The following is a 22097-nucleotide window of genomic DNA, read 5'->3' on the forward strand; positions in this document are numbered from 1 at the left end:
ATCTGGCTGGAGAAATTGGTGTCGAAAGTAGGCTATCGTCAGTGGTGTCTATACTGAGATTACAGTTCAAACACTTTATTGCACTCGCCTATGGTTTATGGCCAGATTGTGTTTCATTTACTTTGATTACAGTACAGATAAACTGACAGCCACATACTACACACAGTCGATGGTATATAATGTGATTGTTTGAGTGGAGTAATGTGACACTGAAGTGACACAAAAGTTCACGTATGGTAAACATATACAGGGTGTCCATGAAGTCCCTTTACAACTACAAAACTTTATTACAATGGCGATTGTTGAAATACTTTAACAACATTTCTTTTATTGTAATCAGTGTTTATAAAAGTTTTTTTTTTTTTTGACAGTGTTTAATAGACCTCTATACGGGCACGTTTAGTTGCACGAAGCACATTTCTTGCCATGTTCGCATAGCGTCATCAATGGTGGCAATGGCATTACGAATCATTTGCTTCGAGTCAGCAACATCCCTTATCTGTGTCTGATACACAATATCTTTTACGTACCCCCATAAAAAAAGTCCAAGGCAGGGATATCTGGCGAATACAGTGGGCAAGGAATTGGCCCATCCCTCCTAATCCATCTGGCTGGAAATGTTTCATTGAGGAACCGATGAATGTGCAATCCCCAATGTGGTGGTGTATCATCTTGCTGGAAAATGATGGTTGATTGTAAGTTACTTGTGGTGCTACATATTCAGTCAGAACGTTGAGGTAAACATCTGCAGTAATTGTTGACTCGTTGAAGAAAAATGGACCAATTATTCGGTTGCACACGATTCCACACCACACATTCAAATTTGGGCCATCCCGGTGAAGCTCCCTAGTCACATGGGGGTGCTCAGATCCCCAGATTCTCACACTGTGTCTGTTTGGTGTCCCAGAAACGTGAAAAATTGCCTCGTCACTGAAACAATCTCACTTGAGGAATACTTCATCCTCCAGTTCCAGCATGTTGAGTGCAAACTCTGTTTTTTTGGCTTGTCATTTGGCTCAAGTGTCTGTAACAGTTGCACTTTGGAAGTGTAAGTTCTTGTGGAGGACCCTAAGCACAGTTGAACATGGTAGTTGCAACTGTCTGGCAGCAGTGCGGATGGACTTCGTAGGTGACCGAGTGAAGGCGTTTGAAATGCGATCGATGTTTTCCTCGGATGTTCGCGGTCACCTGCTCCTTCCTTTATCCAACACTGTCCCTGTCTCCAAAAATTTTTATGCCCTGCACGGATTGAAGGGCACAATGGTGGATCTCTTCCCTACTTCGTTCTGAAGTTTTGTTGAGTCTGAACATCAGATTTTGTCTCAGTAAACCAGGAAACACATTGTGCCTTCTCTTGAGGAGTTGCCATTTTATAGAGGTTCAGTTCCTTCCATCAACAGAGTATCTGAAACACAAAATTTTAGTCTATATAGAAACTTTGGTAAACAGTGATTACAATAAAAGAAATTTTGTTAAAATATTTCAACAACTGCTGTTGCAATAAAATTTTGAAGTTGTTAAATCCTGTGTAATTGAGTCATTGAATAAAGTTCTCGAATCACTGTCTTCGAAGTTTAACAATCGCATTTATATGAAAACGATGTGCACAGGAAGTAACACTGTTCACGGTCTGATCCTATTGTCACAGTGAGCATTAGGGCCTACTGAAATTTGAAAGTCTGTAGTAATAATTACAAACACACTGAGCAGTGTATGTTTACATATGAACAATGACAACAAAATCTGAAATAACTAATGTTTCTTTTTTTTAATTGCCATGGCAACTAATCATACTAATGCATTCTAAATAGTCACAAGAATGTAATAGGCATAGATAAAACTGGATAAGCCCTGAGTCAGTATTCAAAACTTTAGGTCTATGAACATGCCATAAATGACAGTGTTGAAGATATCACAAAATCTGAAGAAAAAAATTACTATTTTGGGGGGAAGAAAAGACAGCTGGAATCAGTCCACCTGCTTTGTTACAAAGAGTATAGCAGAATTGAAGTGGTAAGATGCAGAGGGTAGAGAGTGAAATTTAAATCTCTAGAAAGTCAGTGGCTTTCATTTCATCATATCCACTTACAGTTTTGTAAAATACATAAATTTCTCCATAAAATCAGAACACTCAGTTCCAAAATATTTTTCTTCAAAAAATCATTCTCTTATTTTTGTTATTTAGTATTAATTACATATGTACTTGATCTGTGAGCCAGTGTAAAACTAAGTGTAGCCATATGTTGTTGTTATTTGTGTACATGGCTTAATAATACACGTTATACAAAGCAATCGGATGTGGATACCACAAGGCAGTGCACTCAGCACCAGCACTAAATTCTAGCTACACCTGGTCCACGACATGATGTTCTCGTAACACCTCTATCTCACGACGAGCCTGCAGTGGCTCGAAAACATGTTCACAGTTGAATAAATTGTAAAAAAGCGACTGGTTACATATTTACAACCAGATAAACACCAATAGATTACATACAATTGGTTTCATCAGAATTAACACAGTACAGTGGACGATCAGTATCTTTTGATTGACAAACAAGTACGAACATGTTTCTCACATCACTTTACCAATTTTCTTTGTTTGTTTACTCAGATCTTTTATAATGAACTTAGGATATTTTGACAAGTGGATGCCATTTGTCTACCACTACTTGTTGCTCAAAAGATCAAGTTGTCCAACTCTGTGAAGCTCCACCTCAAATGAAAAAGACGCTACCACGTCAACACAGTTACCTTCGACTAAATATGAAATGAAGAAATCAGATATACTGCATTGCAAATATTGAAATTACAATTATTTAATGGTCAGTGCACAGGTAAAAAAGATGGCAGTATCATTAGCACCAATCTGTGACATTAAAAATTCAAATGTAAAATTCTGGTAGTGTGAAGTCTGGGCAGTATGAAAAATTTTCTGAGTCTTAAATCAACATGGTCAAGTATGAATCTATGTAAGCTGCTCAAAATAAGTTTTGCACCTGCCCCCACAACTAGCATAGCTTAATTTTTAATCAGAATCCCCTGCTCTATAGTGTTTTGCCCCCAGGAAGCCACTGAATGCAGCCACCTGTGTGACTGAGGTAAAGGTAGACGTGCATTTTTAGTGCATTTTCACAGCACGCATCGTATCCCCAGTCGTGAATGAAACAATGCAGCTCACCTATAATTGTCGAGTCTGCGAATGCCCGCAAACGTGTCATTTCGTGTTTGGGCGGTGCGCACACTGTCACTTTTCAATACGCAGGGTTGTCGAGCACAGATAGTAGCCTGCCGAATCGATGTACTACACAGCAACATCATTCCGACATTTGACTACTACCGTGAGACACAAAATGTCGAAGTTCAAACTTCGTAGTGGTCGTCCACAGTTAACGACACTGAGTAATGTCCACTACCTACAAATGTTACTCAGGTACCTCGAAGAGAACGGAACAGAAGTGCGCACTGTCATTTTGGAGGCAGCTGGAAGAGCTGCGTCGACCCAGACAGTATTCGACCATCTCCACACGGTCAATTTGGACTCTAGGCATCCATTACAAACAACAGTGCAAACAACCTAGCACAGTGATGTGCGAAGAAAGTGGGCAAGGGAAAATTTGGAATGGAGTCCGGATCGCTGCCGTCAGGGGCATTTTGGTGACGATCAGTTGTAGACAAATGTGGATAGCAGTGCATTGCACGTCTCTCACATGTGGTCCCACGGATTCGGGAGGGAGCTGGATCAGTCACATTTTAGGCCAGTTTTACAAACACCTCTCAACACTGTCGAGTAAGGTTTGTGGGGTGTACATCATTCGTACAGGATCCTCTAGCCTACTGCCTGATCCCACACCTAACTTTTGAAAGACGGGCAGCCCTTTGAAATGATAATATGCGGGTGGACTGTACTGACTTTATGCACATCTTACTCCAGAAACTAAGAACAAATCGAATGTAGGGGCCCGTTAATCTACCGACACAGATGAATCGAGAACATGTGGGATCGGTCGAGACTCTGAGGGCGTTATCACACGAACCCTCGTCACATGCTGGATGACCTCGGGAGGGCCACCGAAGGAGAAAGGGAGGGGCTCAAGGAGTGATGTTTTGACAACTTCTCTGACAGCACCCTGAGGGGGGCAGGGGGGTTTCGAGGTGTGTCCTTGTATGGGGTGGAGTGACACGGTATCGGGTATTATGTAGCGGTGGATTTCAACTGCACTGATATGCATTTTCAAACAAATTACCTTTATTATATTTATTGTTTCATCTTTATTCCACAACAATTTTTCCCTTTGTTTATTGAGGCTTACTCTTTCATTTCCTGCTCCCTTCACTTCTACACTCAAGAACAGTTCCAGATGTGCAAGTGGTGAAAAACATTTTTTGTGCAGTTTATTTAAGCTCTGCTCTAAGTTAGTTATTAGAAATCAATCTTGGTATCAACGAATAACATCTTCAAAATAATAACATTAGGAAGTGTGTGTGGGACATGAAGTCTAGATTTATTGAATAAGAAGCTGCAAAACATGAGTAAAAAGTGTTTTTCTTGTGTAATAATTACAATTTAGTATGTAATGAAACAGAGCCCACAGGAATGTCAATCCAAATAACAGTATGAATTTCGTGCGGCCATCAAACCCATTCTCAGACTGAACCTCAGTGTGGCATACAAGTAAGCCAGAAATGCCAACTGTGTAGTCATTCCACAACTGAGGGTCCGTGACAGGTGGTGAAAAACTACACTCAGCTGAGGTAAACTGCAAATACGGGACTGATTCTGTAGGTTTTGTTACTGCCAGTAACATATATTGATTTTATTAAAGGCAGTTCACACTGGCTGTCAAAAGAATGAGACCGTCAAATTTAGTAAGACTTTGACGGCTCTGCAGATAAAACTAAAAAGTCTGCAGAAATGTGTGTGCAGTCTAAAAATTGTAACATATTCTGTGACAGGAAGCATACCTCACATAGTATAATTACTAAAGTTACAGAGTGAAACAAGGCATGTGCAAAATAGAGGAAAAGCAATGTTACTGGTCTCACACCAACTTTGTCTAAGGACTACAAAACTGCACTTTGAGAAGCAGTGGCCTGAAAGTGGTGTTTTATAGAAAGAAAGTTGGAGTATGTATCACACTGTTTTAAATGTAAAGCTGTTTTCCACTACAGTGGTGTAAATGTAGACCCACATGAAAAGATCTGGATATGTGGTGCTGCTAATTGAGTATGCAAAAAAAAAAAAAAATAATTAGAGTTAATTGTGAGCAGTGAAAAGGAAGAAAGATTACGTTGTAATATCCCACCGATGCTGAAGTCATTAGAGATAGGATGAACATTATAGACGGCAAGGATGAAATAAGTTCACTGTTGTTGGAAGAGCCTCAGACTCGTATTAAAGTCCAAGTATGACAAGTTGTAGCACCAAAAGCATTTGAAATCCTAAGTGAGAGTTAATGCAAGGCTCAAAGAAACGAAACTTGTTTCCCAGCAAATAAACCAAATGAAAAACAGCAATAATTCCAGTTCTTCTGGATGTTGTTGTTGTTGTGGTCTTCAGTCCTGAGACTGGTTTGATGCAGCTCTCCATGCTACTCTATCCTGTGCAAGCTTCTTCATCTCCCAGTACCTACTGCAACCTACATCCTTCTGAATCTGCTTAGTGTATTCATCTGTTGGTCTCCCTCTACGATTTTTACCCTCCACGCTGCCCTCCAATGCTAAATTTGTGATCCCTTGATGCCTCAAAACATGACCTACCAACCGATCCCTTCTTCTAGTCAAGTTGTGCCTCAAACTTCTCTTCTCCCCAATCCTATTCAATACCTCCTCATTAGTTACGTGATCTACCCACCTTGTCTTCAGCATTTTTCTGTAGCACCACATTTTGAAAGCTTCTATTCTCTTCTTGACCAAACTAGTTATCGTCCATGTTTCACTTCCATACATAGCTACACTCCATACAAATACTTTCAGAAACAACTTCCTGACACTTAAATCTATACTCGATGTTAACAAATTTCTCTTCTTGAGAAACGCTTTCCTTGCCATTGCCAGTCTACATTTTATATCCTCTCTACTTCGACCATCATCAGTTATTTTACTCCCTAAATAGCAAAACTCCTTTACTACTTTAAGTGTCTCATTTCCTAATCCAATTCCCTCAGCATCACCCGACTTAATTTGACAACATTCCATTATCCTCGTTTTGCTTTTGTTGATGTTCATCTTATATCCTCCTTTCAAGACACTGTCCATTCCGTTCAACTGCTCTTCCAGGTCCTTTGCTGTCTCTGACAGAATTACAATGTCATTGGCGAACCTCAAAGTTTTTACTTCTTCTCCATGAATTTTAATACCTACTCCGAATTTTTCTTTTGTTCCCTTTACTGCTTGCTCAATATACAGATTGAATAACATCGGGGAGAGGCTACAACCCTGTCTCACTCCTTTCCCAACCACTGCTTCCCTTTCATGCCCCTCGACTCTTATAACTGCTATCTGGTTTCTGTACAAATTGTAAATAGCCTTTCGCTCCCTGTATTTTACCCCTGCCACCTTCAGATTTTGAAAGGAGTATTCCAGTTAACATTGTCAAAAGCGATCAATTGTTCAATAGAAGAGATGTGTTTCACAGTAGTAAAGATGAACAAGTGCTCATAGTTCTTAAGACATGCATTTTAAAGCCCATTTTTTCTTCAGGATATGGAACAGGAAAGACCTCATATGTGGAAAAAAAAGGGGGGGGGGGGCAGTCATCCAGAAATATAACAAAAGCTGAACTTAAAGAGTCAGACTACTATCACGGTATTGCCTTGCTAAGTCAGCGTGTTAGAAGTAGTGAGTATGTAGAGAGGAAATGCAGCCACGGTCCATGGAGAGATGGAAGATTACATTACAGCAGTTGGAGGGCGGACGAGAAATCAAACATACTTACCTTGCCCTTTCTATAGCTATGGTCAAAAATGTGCCTGCTTGCTAAATAGTTTCATAAAGCATAAGTGTTGTGGAACATGTTATTAATCCTAATGTATTCTTCAGAAGTGTGGTTGAAGTGTCAGGAAAGTGTGCCAACGATTTCACCGAGCTAGCTGACACAGTGGTAAGACAGTACTGGACTCGTATTGGGAAGGACACCAGTTCGAATCTGTGCCGAGTCATCCAGATTTAAGTTTTCTGTCAGTTTCTTAGATGGTTCCTTTGAAGGAGCATGGACCAGTTCCTTCCTCAGCAGAAGCTTCTGTTCTGTCTCTAAAGACCTTACTAACAGGAGGTCGCGGACATTAATTCTTAACTGGATAGGAGACACTAATCTTGCTTTGTATCTGCTAGTGATTTTGAATATGACGATATTATTATTCTCACAGAAATGAATTACAGTTCCAAACAAATTCTCAGATGTTGGTACCACAAATACACGGTGCCCCAGGAGCAATGGTAAAGACTCAGAGAAATGATAAGAACGATTATTAGAAGCAAAAATGTCTAGTAAATGTGGGTTCTAAAATGCGTACCTTAGTATCTGTGAGCACTTCTTCATGAACCAAATCTCTTCTACTGAAAGCTCTTTGCCTTCCATATTTTGGGAGAAGGTAGTATGGTCTAAAACAAGAAAAAAATGCATATCTTAAGAGCTATGATCAATTGTTCAATAGAAGAGATGTGTTTCACAGTAGTAAAGATGAACAAGTGCTCATAGTTCTTAAGACATGCATTTTAAAGCCCACTTTTTCTAGCCATTTTTCCTTTGAATGATCATTTTTGTCATATCTCTGAATATTGATCATTCCTCGTGAGAGACCCTGTATAATGGAATGTATCATCCCACACCATTACGATAAAACAAGAACCGACCACACAGTGTGTAAGTTCAGTGCACAAAACTTCAGGAATGGATTCCTAATATAACAAGAAGAAAAAAGGTGAAGTAAACATGGGCTCAAAAATGAGCTATGAGCACTCGTTTAATAGAAGAGAGCGAAGATCAACAACTGCTTATAGTTTTTATGGTATGAACTTTAGAGCACATGTTTATTAGGCTTTTTTCCTTCTTGTTCTATGAGGAATCCATTCCTAAAGTTTTGCCATTGAGTTTTGAAATATTTTGTATATATGGCAGTTTGAACGTATCAAAGTTTGCTCAAGTAAATTTAACTAATTTCACTTAACACTGCTACGAATTTTAAATTCTTGAATCTAAGTAATCAGGCAATATGCAGAAAGAATGCTTAATATACGTTAAATTTTATTTTCAGTTGGTTTGTATTCCCAGTCTGTTGCTGTAAGTCAGCTGAGATCTGGAATAGCTTTTTCAGTAAAGAATGTAATTCTGTTGTGAACCCCAGACACAGGGACAAAATTTACATGGAAGTTATTTGTAGTGATTCAGCAAATCACAATCCACTTAAAACTGATTTTTTTTATTTTCACCAACAAAAACCAGTAAGGAGTAAATGGATTGTGAAGCGAGTGTAAAAATTCCAAGATCCTTAAGACTACTCTGCAAAATGTGCAGTTATCTTCTTCACGCTGCATTCTTATTGCTTGCTTCTACTAAATAAGCCCCCTCCATGAAAAACATGACCACACCATAACACCACTGGCTCTGAATTTTACTGTTGGTACTACACACGCTGGCAGATGATGTTCACCGGGCATTTGCCATACCTACACCGTGCCATCGGATGCCACATTGTGTACCATGATTTGTCACTCCACACAATGTTTTTCCACTGTTCAATTGTGCAATGTTTTATTCTCCTTACAATGAGCGAGGCATTGTTTGGCATTTACCGGTGTGATGTATGACTTATGAGCAGCCGCTTGACCAAGAAATCCCAGTTTTCTCATCTTCCACCTAACTGTCATAATACTTGCAGTGGATCCTGATGCAGTTTGGAATTCCTGTGTGATGGTCTGGATAGATGTCTGCCTATTGCACATTACGACCCTCTTCAACTGTCGGCGGTATCTGTCAGTCAATAGATGAGGTCGGCCTGTAAGTTTTTGTGCTGTACGTGTTTCTTCAGATTTCCACTTCACTATCACATCAGAAACAATGAAGCTAGGGATGTTTAGGAGTGTGGAAATCTCTCGCATAGACGTATGACACAAGTGACACCCAATCACCTGACCACGTTCGAAGTCCGTGAGCTCCACAGAGTGCCCCATTCTGCTCTCTCACGATGTCTAATGACTACTGAGGTCACTGATATGGAGTACCTGACAGTAAGTGGCAGCACAATGCACCTAATATGAAAAACGAATGTGTTTTGGGGTGTCCGGATACTGTTGATCATATAGTGAAATGGTTTTTTTTTTTTTTAAATTTGCAAGTAGTCTTTCCCACTTTGAGAAATTATAAACCTGTTACTTAGCCAGTTTTCTGTAAGCTTTGCTGTCTTCTTCTTTGGGTAAAATTGTTGTCTAGGGTTTTCGTCAATGGGTAAATCTGGAAACTTCCAAAATCATAATGTTTCAGTGGGTGACTTCAACCACTAAATAATAAAAATTTATTCATTTTAGCTTCTGTATTTTTTAACACTCTAACAACTAGTTCAGAGTAATAATTTCCTTCTGCTCACACGAGTTACAAAGTTCCAACTGCTCCTACGACAGCACAAATCTATTATCCTCCTAAACACTGACTCCTCCTACACATACTTACAACCACTCTTCCCAACAAGTATGAGCGATTGGAAAGTTTAAGATTTTAGGCAAAGAATCTAAATATTTTCATTGTCGGCAACGTAAATGATTCAACTGACTTCACGTATATTTTTTTACATAAATATAACAAAATTTCTTAGAAATATTGTTGTAGTAACTTGGCAAAATTTACAAACAATGGAAAGTCCATGCTGGAATAATGACAGTATCATAAAAAGGATAAACTGCTACTCACCACACAGTGGTGATGATGAGTTGCAGATAGGCACAATAAAATGAATGTCAAACAAGTATGCATTTGGACAAAATGGCCTTGGCAGCCAGAGAGAGAGAGAGAGAGAGAGAGAGAGAGAGAGAGAGAGTGTGTGTGTGTGTGTGTGTGTGTGTGTGTGTGTGTGTGTGTGTGTTTATCTCCGACTCAACTCCTCTGCTATATGGTGAGTAGCAATCTATCTTTTTCATAATATTGCCATTTTTGTAAAATTTACATAATTTTAATACTGAATAAAAGCAGTGATTCAACTTATAAATAAATTTATATGAGGTATTTTTTATATACGAAGTGACAGAAAGGCACTGGTATTGAAGGAAGCCTAGTATATGTTTTGCCTGATTACATAACACCTCCAATTCTCTATGAATGGGGGGTTTTAAGTCCCTATTTGGGCATCCCAGTGTAGGTCTGCTGTGATTTTCCTAGATTATTTAAAGTGAATGTTGGGATAGTTCCATTGAGGGGTCACATCCGAATTCCTGACTCCGTCCTTGCCCGATCTGAGCATGTTCTCACTTTCATGGTATATCCTATTCTTCCTTGCTGTTTATATATAAATATTTCTGTTGACTTGCCATGTGCAGTCTCATGCATAATGGTCAGTGGACAAATAAAGAAAAAATAAATGCCCCTTTTGTATGTTAAATATGTGGTTGCTGTGGCAAAGACCTGACAAACAAAATTTTTCTACTGAAGGAGACCTGGACTGTTATATACATTATCTATTTAGAAATTGTCAAGTAGTTTAGGAAATATTCAAATTTAATTTCTTGCTTGTGTAATACAGCCTAAAAAAGAAAACTTTAAACAGTGACTTTAAGGTTCTTCCATATGTTACTGCAGCGATTACTATTAGAACTGTCTCTTACTCATCATGTTTCATGGACAAGGAATGTAGTGCCGTGATAGGCAATGACCATAAGATTCAATGTTGGTTTCTTAAAATTCTACACAATGTTTCTCTATTTGTTAGGCACTACTACTCTTCAGTGTTTACATTTGTGGAAGACTACAATACAATGTGATAAGTTCTGGCTACAATATCAAAAAATGCTGCACGTTCAACTACTTCACCCACATGAGTACAAACACTGTGGACATGTCACAAAATACTCATAATCAAACAATGGAAAATCCTGGATGGAATGTAAGATTATTGAGAAAAGGGAAGTTGCTACTCACCATATGGCAGAGATGCTGAGTTGCAGATAGGCACAACAAAAAGACTGTTACAAATATAGCTTTTGAAGGCCTTTTCACAATATTGTTTAAAATACTCATAATTATTTCTCTGGAACAAAGTACTACATGTGGTACGACAGGAATACTGGTGACAGAAAATTGTAAAACTATCACAAGCAAAATTTTTCAGCAGACAGCTTTCTCTTGTTGGCACAGAAAGCAAAATTCTATTCCTCCAATGGCTTAGATACTGCATTACCATTTAGTCCATGAATTCAATTTGAATGTAGTTAAAATTTAAGAATTCACTCTTCGCCCAATTTTAATTTATTTTAACTCTAAATCTGGAATTGGTCACCTGTTCAAGTAAATCAGTTTCCAGTTTATTTGGTGTTCAGGAATACCTATCTCCTCCAGAGGTCAAAGTGAAATAATTTTAGAAAAGTGTTTACATACTAAAAAGAGGATCATGCATGCCATGTAAATTACTTATTGTTCTTGTTACATGGCATTGTTTGCACCTCAATGTGTTTTATCCCCAGTGCCTCTCTGTGATCAAGTCAAACTATGACTATCAACTCTTCTTTTCAGTCTTTACATTGCGCAAGCTGTGAAGGAAAGCGAGGAGAAATTTGGAATCGGAATTAACATTCAGAGAGAAGAAATGCAAACTTTAAGGTTTGTTGATGACATTGTAATTCTCTGAGATGGCAAAGGACACAGAAGAGCAGTTAAATGGAATGGACAGTGTCTTAAAGAGACATTGTAAGATGAACATCAGTCAAAGTAAAATATCAGTAATGGAATGTAATTTAATTGAATCAGGGAATGCAAAGGAAATTATATTCAGAAATGAGAGACTAAAAGCAGTAGCTGAGTTTGTCTTGCGGGCACCACAATAACTGACAATGGGGAATTAGGAAGACATAAAATGCAGACTGGCAATAGCAAGGAAAGCATTTCTGAAAAAGAGGAATTTATTAACAGTCAGTACCCACTAATGTGTTAGGAAGTCTTGTTTGAAGATTTTTGTAAGGAGTGTAGCCTTGTAAGGATGTGAAACATGGATCATAAGCAGTTCAGACAAAACAAGAATGACAGCATTTGGAATGTGGCGCTACAGAAGAATGCTGGAGATCAGGGGGTAGATTGAATAACAAATGAAGATGTACTGAACTGAATCGGGGAAAGAGAAATTAATAGTACATATTGAGTAAATGGAGGAAATGTCCTGAGGCATGAAGGCAGTGTCAGTTTGGTAATGTAAGGAAGTGTGTGTGTATGAGGATGTTGGTGGGGGGAGAGTTGTTGAGGGAGGTCCAGGTTTGAATACAGTAACCACGGCCGAATGAATGTAGGTTGATAGTTATGCAGGGGTGCTTAGGCTTGCACAGTATAGACTAGTGTGCAAAGCATCAAACTACAGACCACAACAACAATGTAAGAAATGTCAAGTTCACTGATTTAAATGTGGCACCTTGTTGGCCACACATACTACAGACACATAACCTTCGTTTTTCTGTTTCCAACATTACCTTGACATACCTACATATATCATAATGACAAATTGTTTTATTTTATCTGCTGTATATTTAATGCCAAATCGACTCATACATATCTTGTTTAAGTTCACTTTTAGTAACTGCAGGCGCATTGAAAATTAGCTATGACAGAATAGAAGCCATCATATTCCAGTGTCATTTAGTTTTGGTGAATTAATTTTAGCCTGAAATCATAAACTTAGCCACCCACCACACTGGGATCTAAATGTATACAAAAATTGTTTCTTGTGGATCCCCCACCCAATCATACCACATCTTTTTCTGTTTCTCTCAGATTTTTTTTCTTTTTTTTTTCCCCCAGATGCTCCCACAACTTCTCTAGGTGATCCCCCAGCCCCTACTTCCATCATTCAGCTCTTAACTGTGGAATTCTTTTCTGGGTATCAAAGGCATAGGAGATGGATTCAATCCTTAAACTGAAGAAAAGGCCCATAACAACAGCACTTAAGAGTAGTTGGGTTCATATAAAGAACTGTTTAAAGATACTTGTACCCATACTGAAACAAGTTAGTACAGCTAATCTTTTTGTTAGATGTTATTGGTTTGCTGTTTATGGTGTGGTAAGTTGTTATGTACGGATATGATGATGAAATATAACAGTGCTATGTTGCGGTCAGATATGGGGAAGGACACGTTGTCCGCTATTAAATTCCCCCAGTTACTTGGACTGATCACTGACATTGTTTAGTGTAGTATTTGCCACGAGAACATGAGGTTGACCAGAGTTTCGGCATCTCAGACCAGGAACGGATACGTGTGGCGGTGTTGGTGTGATAACATCATTGGCTGTGAGAGAGATCGTTTTGCTGATGTACTATTTCTGTTATAGGTCCTCGATTAGTTTTTGTGCGCTTGAGACTGGCGTGAGTGAGAGAACGGAATTAGACTGGTTTTCTTTTTGTAGGGAAGTGTGTTGTGAGTATGTAAAGTATAAGGGTAAGTTGGGTGGGCTAGGGATGTTGGTTGAGACTGACAAATCACAGTTTTGGAAGAGGAAGTATGGGGAAGATAGTTCTCCAGTTGATTTGTGGGTGTGGGGGAAGGTTATTTCAGGGGTTGGGTATGCTGACTGTGTTTTCAGGGTTTTGGAGGGCCGTACTAAGAGGAAATTAGTGGGGGCGATTGAAGAGCATGTGAGGAGGGGAGTACTGTTGATTCAGATGCTTTCTCATCTTATTGGGGATGGGGGAAGAGGGGTTTTGATCATTTAGTTGTGAACCATAGTTAACAGCTTAAAAATTTTGAAACTGGGGCGTGTACCAATACAATAGAGGGGTTATGGGGCCATTAAACCAGTCATAGGGAGGGGGAAGAGGTGTTCTTCTAACCTGCAATCTCGTTTGGATGAGTATTGCTGGCAGAAGAGCACCCCTGGGGATTATTGTATTGTTTGAGTTTTTCTGAGCGCTATGGGTAAGATGTACAGGCTAAGGATGGTTAGTTGAGGGGGTTTGGTATGTGCATGTGGGACGGGAGGGACAGCAGCGTTGTGGTAATGGTAGTGGATTTAGGTGGGTGGGTTTGCAGGTGGGGGGGGGGGATGTTTTATGATTATCTTGTAGAGCACCTTTTCTGTTGCAGTTGTTCATTTGTAAGGGGTGGTTAATTTTTGTTTATTTTGTGGTTTTTATTTATACCTGGTGTTTTGTTTGGATTGGGTGACGTGGGTGTTTAGGGGTGGTTTGGAAGGTTTTTCGTTTGTTTGTTTGTTTGTGTTTTTCTTGTGTGTTTGTGAGGGGGTGGCGGTAGCCAACATAGTATGCAGCACCGGAATTTGTTGGAAGTAAGTAATTGTTTTTTTGGGTCTAATCTTTTAGATTGGTGATGTTTTGCGCATTGATTGTGCTTTAATTTACGTAGGGATGTTCGATTTTTGGGTTTTTGGGGTGTGTGGTTTTAGTTTTCGTAGTTGTAGGTGTTGGTTTTTTGTTGTATCAACAACTGTGGTTGACCTATATAGGTCATAGGGAATGTGTGATTCCAATTTTCATAATACGTATTGATATCGTCAGCTATGTTTGACCTATACAGGGTGGTTCATTGATCATGACCTGGCCACATATATCACGAAATACGCATCAAACGAAAAAACTACAAAGAACGGAACTTGTCTAGCTTGATGGGGGAAACCAGATAGCACTATGGTTGGCTCGCTAGATGGCGCTGCCGTAGATCAAACGGATATCAACTGCATTTTTTTTAAAAATAGGAACCCCCATTTTTTATTCCATATTCGTGTAGTACATAAAGAAATATGAATGTTTTAGTTGGACCACATTTTTCGCTTTGTGATAGATGGCACTGTAAAAGTCACAAACATATGGCTCACAATTTTAAACGAACAGTTGGTAACATGTCGGTTCTTTAAATTAAAATACAAAACGTAGGTACATTTGAACATTTTATTTCGGTTGTTCCAATGTGATACATGTACCATTGTGAACTTATCGTTTCTGAGAATGCATGCTGTTACAGCATGATTACCTGTAAATACCACATTAATGCAATAAATGCTCAAAATGATGTCCGTAAACCTCATGCATTTGGCAATACGTGTAACAACATTCCTCTCAACAGTGAGTAGTTCACACATGCATTGACAATTTGCTGACGCATATTGTCAGGTGTTGTCGGTGGATCACGATAGCAAATATCCTTCAACTTTCCCCACAGAAGGAAATCCGGGGACGTCAGATCCAGTGAACGTGCGGGCCATGGTATGGTGCTTCGACGACCAATCCACCTGTCATGAAATATGCAATTCAATACCGCTTCAACCCCACGCGAGCTATGTGCCGGACATCCATCATGTTGTAAGTACATTGCCGTTCTGTCATGCAATGAAACATCTTGTAGTAACATCGGTAGAACATTACTTAGGAAATCAGCGTACGTTGCACCACTTAGATTGCCATCAATAAAATGGGGGCCAATTATCCATCTTCCCATAATGCCATACCATACATTAACCCACCAAGGTCACTGATGTTCCACTTGTCGCAGCCATCGTGGATTTTCTGTTGCCCAATAGTGCATATTATGCCGGTTTACGTTACCGCTGTTGATAAATGACACTTCGGCGCTAAATAGAACGCGTGCACAAAATCTGTCATTGTCCCGTAATTTCTCTTGTGCCCAGTGGCAGAACTGTACACGAGATTCAAAGTCGTCACCATGCCATTCCTAGTGTATAGAAATATGGTTCGAGTGCAATCGATGTTGATGTATCATTCTCAACACCGACGTTTTTGAGATTCCCTATTCTCGCATAATTTGTCTGCTACTGATGTGCGGATTAGCCGCAACAGCAGCTAAAACACCTACTTGGGCATCATCGTTTGTCACAGGTTGTAGCTGTTGTTTTACATGTGGCTGAACACATCCTGTTTCCTTAAATAATGTAACTATTCGGCGAACGGTCCGGACACTTGGATGATGTCGTCCAGGATACCGAGCAGCATACATAGCACACGCCCGTTGGGCATTTTGATCACAATAGCCATACATCAACACGATATCGACCTTTTCCGCAATTGGTAAACGGTCCATTCTAACACGGGTAATGTATCACAAAGCAAATACTGTCCGCACTGGCGGAATGTTGCATGATACCACGTACTTATACGTTTGTGACTATTATAGTGCCATCTATCACAAACCGAAAAAAGTCGTCCAACTAAAACACTCATATTTCTTTACTTACTACACGAATATGTAATAAAAAATGGGGATTCCTATTTAAAAAAATGCAGTTGATATCCGTTTGATCTATGGCAGCACCATCTAATGGGCCAACCATAGCGCCATCTGGTTTCCCCCTTCAAGCTAGACGAGTTTCGTTGTTTGTAGTTTTTTCGTTTGATGCTTATTTTGTGAGACATTTGGCATGGTCACTATCAATGGACCACCATGTATATGTAAAGGGAAATGTCTGATTCCAGTTTTTGTAGGTGTAGGTTTTGTTTTTGTGGTATCGACTACTGCAGTGGTAGATCAAGGGAAGTGTGGATTTTGCTGGTGTAGTGTGTCCCCCCTCATGAACCATGGACCTTGCCGTTGGTGGGGAGGCTTGTGTGCCTCAACGATACAGATAGCCGTACCGTAGGTGCAACCACAATGGAGGGGTATCTGTTGAGAGGCCAGACAAACGTGTGGTTCCTGAAGAGGGGCAGCAGCCTTTTCAGTAGTTGCAGGGGCAACAGTCTGGATGATTGACTGATCTGGCCTTGTAACACTAACCAAAATGGCCTTGCTGTTCTGGTACTGCAAACGGCTGAAAGCAAGGGGAAAGTACAGCCGTAATTTTTCCCGAGGGCATGCAGCTTTACTGTATGATTAAATGATGATGGTGTCCTCTTGGGTAAAATATTCCGGAGGTAAAATAGTCCCCCATTCGGATCTCTGGGTGGGGACTACTCAGGAGGATGTTGTTATCAGTATTATCAGGTGAAAAAAAACTGGCGTTCTACGGATCGGAGTGTGGAATGTCAGATCCCTTAATCAGGCAGGTAGGTTAGAAAATTTAAAAAGGGAAATGGTTGGTCAGGTGAATACAGGAGATGCTGAGAATGCCCATTTCCGCCAAATTCGTGACGTCATTGGTCAAAGCAGACAGGTGGAATTGGAAGCTTCTGTAAACCTGTTTTAACATTAGTACAAGCAAATTGCAATTGATTTTACAGTTACGTATAAACTACCACAGACTTTTACCACATCTGTTTCGTGGGTGTGACTAACAAGTAGTATACGTCTGTACTGGGATTATCAATGCAAATAATGCACTGTAAACAATGAAATTTCTGTAGCAACAAACCTGGTCCATCACAGAATATTCCCTCCAAAACATTATGTATCAGTAAGGATTTAATGATGAAATGTCTTAGTGCTATGTACACTTTACAAAATTAACTTAAATTTGTTGCATTTTTGAAAGAATGTTGAATTTTAATAAATTCATGTAGGTTCTAAATCTTTATAGTCTATACATGCAAGCTTGATATTTATTATCAGTGTAATTTTGAGCCTCAAGCTCACATGACCCTGTTCTTATTTTATTTTGTAGTAACTCAGGGATCACCTCACATACTGAGGGATCACCTCATAATGACATGATATATGATCTGTTGCCATAATACAATAAAAATAAACTACTTAAATATACATACACATAGGTTATGTAAGGACAGTTTTAATTTTCCCTATGATGGTACAAATGGATAGGGGGCAAACTGTTTTGTTACTCCACTACCTTCTGGATGTCTTATTTCATGTTCCAGGATCATTTTGCACCATAAATTCTAATAACGTGAAATGAGTCCTTTTTCATTCCCATCTCAAATTATACGGCTTTCTCTTTCTTCTTCTTTAACACTCACAAATGTGAGTAACTAATTCTTACCCACCACATTGAACATATTACAGTAGTAGAAATTAATCTACAGAATAGGAGTAGCTGTCAAGGAGAAACTTTTTCAGTTTGTTTTCAAATTTTACTCTGCTGCCTGTCAGACATTTTATATCATGGTTAAGTGATCAAAAGTTTTTATGAATATACTGTGAAGCAGTAGTCAGAATGCCCAACTTCAGCAATGGGTATAAGAATGTGTCCATAAGAAGATTGTGTGAGCACCAAATATTATTCTTAGAGTACGATTACAAGCAATGAAAATTTTCTTTTTTAAAGTTCAGTTACCCCAGAAAATTATTCCACATGACATTATTGAATGAAAATACGTAACATATATCAACATACTTATTTGTCTCTCCCCAAGATTTGGAATGCTTCTAAGTGCAAATGTAGTTGAACTAAGTTATTTTAGGAGTACCAAAATAAGCTTTTTCCAGTTTAAACTATATTAATATTGACTGACATCTAAGAAACCCGAAATTTCCATCCTATTTATTATTCTCTCACCATTTGTTACACTTATCAATGGTGAAATACTACTACTAGATGTGCTATACTTAATATGTTGTGTCTTTTTAAAATTGAGGGTGTGCCCATTCAGAGAAACCATTTTTTACTGTTTCTTCTGGTGCTATATGTATGGTAGGATTGATTACAGTATTAGTGTCTTCACCAAAAAGAACTAATTCTACTTCTTGTGTATTAGATGGAATATTGTTTACATACATGACGAACAATAGCAGACGTAAGATTGAGCTCTGGGGACCTCACATGTGATTCCTCCCCACTCAGAATTATGTCCCAGGACTATATTGACTAAATTCTGAAATACAATTTTCTGCATTCTTTTGGCTAGATATGACATTTTTCATTGGTTGGCTATACCATCAGTCCCCTAAAACTTCAATTTATCTAGGACAATACTGTGATTCACACAGTCAGATTCCTTAGGTAGGTCACAGAAAATACCAACTGGCACTATTTTATTATTTAATGCTTGTAAAATTTGGTGAGAGAACAAGTACATAGCATTCTCAGCACAGAAACTCTTCTGAAACCCAAACTGTGATTTACTGAGGATATTATGGTTGCTAAGGTGTGATACTATTCTAGAATGCATCACCTTCTCAAAAATTTTGGAAAATGATGTCAGCAGTGAAACACATCTGTAGGCTAGTTATTTACATTTATATTACCACTTTTTTAAATATTGACTGTACAATAGGTTTTATTTCACAATCTAAATTTCGGCCTTAGGCCATTATCAAGTGTTACAACTGCAACAGATTAAAGCACAATGAAAGTACAAGTATCAGACAAAGTATCAGAAAAATATCAGGGCCAACAGTTAAATCAATGTATGGGCTGCACGATTTGTTCTCCTACTTATGTATTACAAATCATCAGAACTACTTGAGTAGAACCCAAGTCATTAAAACATGTATCTTTGGTTATATAAACCAATGTTGTAAATGCAAGAACATTTGTGTAATATGCTAACTGCCAGTGAATTAGCATAATACACAAATGTCCTCCCATTTACTTCGACAAAATTGGTTTATATAACCAAAGATACATGTTTTGATGATGACTTGGGTTCTACTCAAGTAGTTCTGATGATTTATAATACGCAAGTAGGAGAACAAAACATGCAGCCCATACATTGATTTAACTGTTTGCTCTGCTATTTTTCTGCTATTTGTACTTTTATTGCACTTTAATGTGTTGCAGTTGTAACACTTGATAATGGACCAAAACCTGTTGTACAGGCAAATGATGGTTGTACCTTTCATAAAGTTTTATACGACTGTGGCTCTATGGAAAAAATGCCTTGAGTTAGGGATACATTACGTATTTCAGATAAGACCAGGCTCATCATATGGAAACAAATCTTTTGTGCTCTATTGGGAACACTAACAAAACCAGATCAGCTATTATTTTTTGTAGTTTTGAGTTTTTGTAGCGTGAAATTACTGCAGAATATCTACTTGTTCTTGCCAGGAAATACATTTACCTTTTCCTTCTCAAGATACTTTAATCCCTCTCATAATCCATGACTAATGTCCTTTTCAAATAATGACATAAATTTGTCATGCAACATACTAAATTTTATGAAAGCATTTGGATCATCATAAATTTCATCCCAGGTCATTACTTGTAAACTATTCTTAAAAACATTCGTTCTGGAGCCAACTATTCTAATTGATTTCCCCTAAGGAGTATTCACACTGTAAAGCACTGTATTATTTATCCTAACTGTGAATCATGATCAGAGAGCACATTAGTTACTTGGCAAATAAGTCATTTTCTTGCTTTGATCTTCACCAAAGAAAACATTATCAATTAGGGCCCAACTGTCTTTATCCAACCGTGTTACTGAAATGACACTGTAGGGCCCAAATAGGGTTTCCAGATCACTTTTCCTATCAGAATCCGTTAGAAAATCTACATCTTAATCACTATAGGCTATTAAGGTTTGCTGCTGTCTGACAATAGTACGATGAGTAAATTTTCACGTGTGCGAGTTACACTATTTCACTAAACACTACTGTAGTTCTGAGATGGATTCCACTTCATTTTCACAGCACTTATGTTATTTTTTTCTAGAGTGCCGTAGTTCCGTGAAACATTTTCTCAACATGTAGTCGATTAGCAACATCATTGGCACGATATCAGGCAAATACTTAAGCTCCTTATTGTATTAACCACTCCTTGTAATGAAATCACGAGTACGAGCCTTGAAAACGATATCATATAAATAAATGATTTGAATTCATGCAACTGGTGAACAATGTGTAATAAGAAATGTCGTCGCGGCATTGAACGTTGAGTTTTGACTGCTTGACGCTGCAATTGGATCGCCAAGACTCACGCGATAATATTCTGCGTGGCAGCTTAGCGTTTTACGGTATTTTTAGTTACTGGGTTCTTTAGTTTGCATTTTGCAGCAGCTGCAGATGCAAGGCAGCACCGGCAGCGTGACAACTGACAAGTCACTGCAGTACTGTCTACTGTCTAGCCAGTAGCCACCCACAAGTGAGGTTAGTTCAACGCCCCGTACAGGTGGCGTCGGTTAGAATCTGTGGACGACGTATCTATTGTCCAAGATAAGGAATTTCTGACGCCATAAGCGAGAAGCCAGCGACTTCAGTACTCCGCTCCGCCGTATTAAAATGTCGAAAATATCGAGAGTGGCATGAGAATAATTCATCGAAATAAAGACATAAATTGTGTAAATATGGTTACCTGTGTTGCCTACAGATCCATAAAAGGAAGCAGAAAATCAGCTGTTACCTTCTTTAGGTACGTGCTTTAGTTAATAAGTTGGTTTAAATGTCGACTTCATTGCAGTGTTTCTTTCACCGGATTGACACTAATTTTCCATGTCGTAACAGAAACTGTCCAGTAATTATAGAAATGCGTATATTCTCCGGTTAAAATTTCCTCTATGTAGCTTCATTAAGTTGTTACCTATGTTAATGCTGTCCCCATTGGTTATGGCTGTCAGAAAATAAAGAAAAATGTAGTTTATAAGGGCGAGGGCGGTATTTAGCATTCTGTTTGCTAGGTCGGGCGTGTACTACCAACTTTGCTGCTCTTGCAACGTCAACGAACAATTTCGAATAATCATTACTAAAATAATGTTGTGGGTTGTGTGTCGCTTGTTGTTACCTGTTTTGAAGTGAGTGAAGAGGCGACAGGAGGTTCGAACACGACCACAAAAAGATCCGCGATGGCCGTGTGTGTGTGTGTGTGTGTGTGTGTGTGTGTGTGTGTGTGTGTGACCCGCCCTGTTGCTGTTTAAGTTTTCGTTTGTTTATGCTTGCTGCCACGAGAAAGTGTCTACATATGGATTTTTTATATGGTCCTTTAGATCAGATGTACAATGAGCGTACTGGAATACGTCGATGAATGTAAAGTATGGTCAGACGGTTTACAAGGAGCGTACTAGGACATGTCGAAGACTGCTAAGTGATATGACATAATTTTTTTTAGGTCAGATTTA

General features: G+C 38.8%; 1 protein-coding gene and 1 long non-coding RNA gene across 4 annotated transcripts in view; one reads left to right on the forward strand and one right to left on the reverse strand.

The window, feature by feature from the left end:
• Window positions 1–22097, forward strand: part of LOC126426775 (zinc finger protein OZF-like) — a 162700-nt gene that overhangs the window by 429 nt on the left and 140174 nt on the right. Inside the window, exon 1 of one of the 3 annotated variants that reach the window (XM_050088764.1) lies at window positions 21006–21394. The exons of 1 other annotated variant lie outside the window; for it this stretch is intronic. The gene's annotated coding sequence lies outside the window, so the exon portion shown is untranslated. Of the gene's footprint in view, window positions 1–21005; window positions 21395–21642; window positions 22088–22097 lie in introns of those variants that run through there. One more of the 3 variants, XM_050088765.1, reaches the window with a different exon arrangement.
• LOC126426778 (uncharacterized) lies at window positions 60–21822 on the reverse strand. The gene is made up of 3 exons (XR_007576420.1): window positions 21764–21822; window positions 7512–7599; window positions 60–1405 (listed from the first exon to the last, which is right to left on the reverse strand). It is a non-coding gene; the product is annotated as an uncharacterized LOC126426778 (long non-coding RNA).

This window comes from Schistocerca serialis, chromosome 11 (assembly GCF_023864345.2).
Source record: "Schistocerca serialis cubense isolate TAMUIC-IGC-003099 chromosome 11, iqSchSeri2.2, whole genome shotgun sequence".
NCBI lineage: Eukaryota > Metazoa > Arthropoda > Insecta > Orthoptera > Acrididae > Schistocerca > Schistocerca serialis.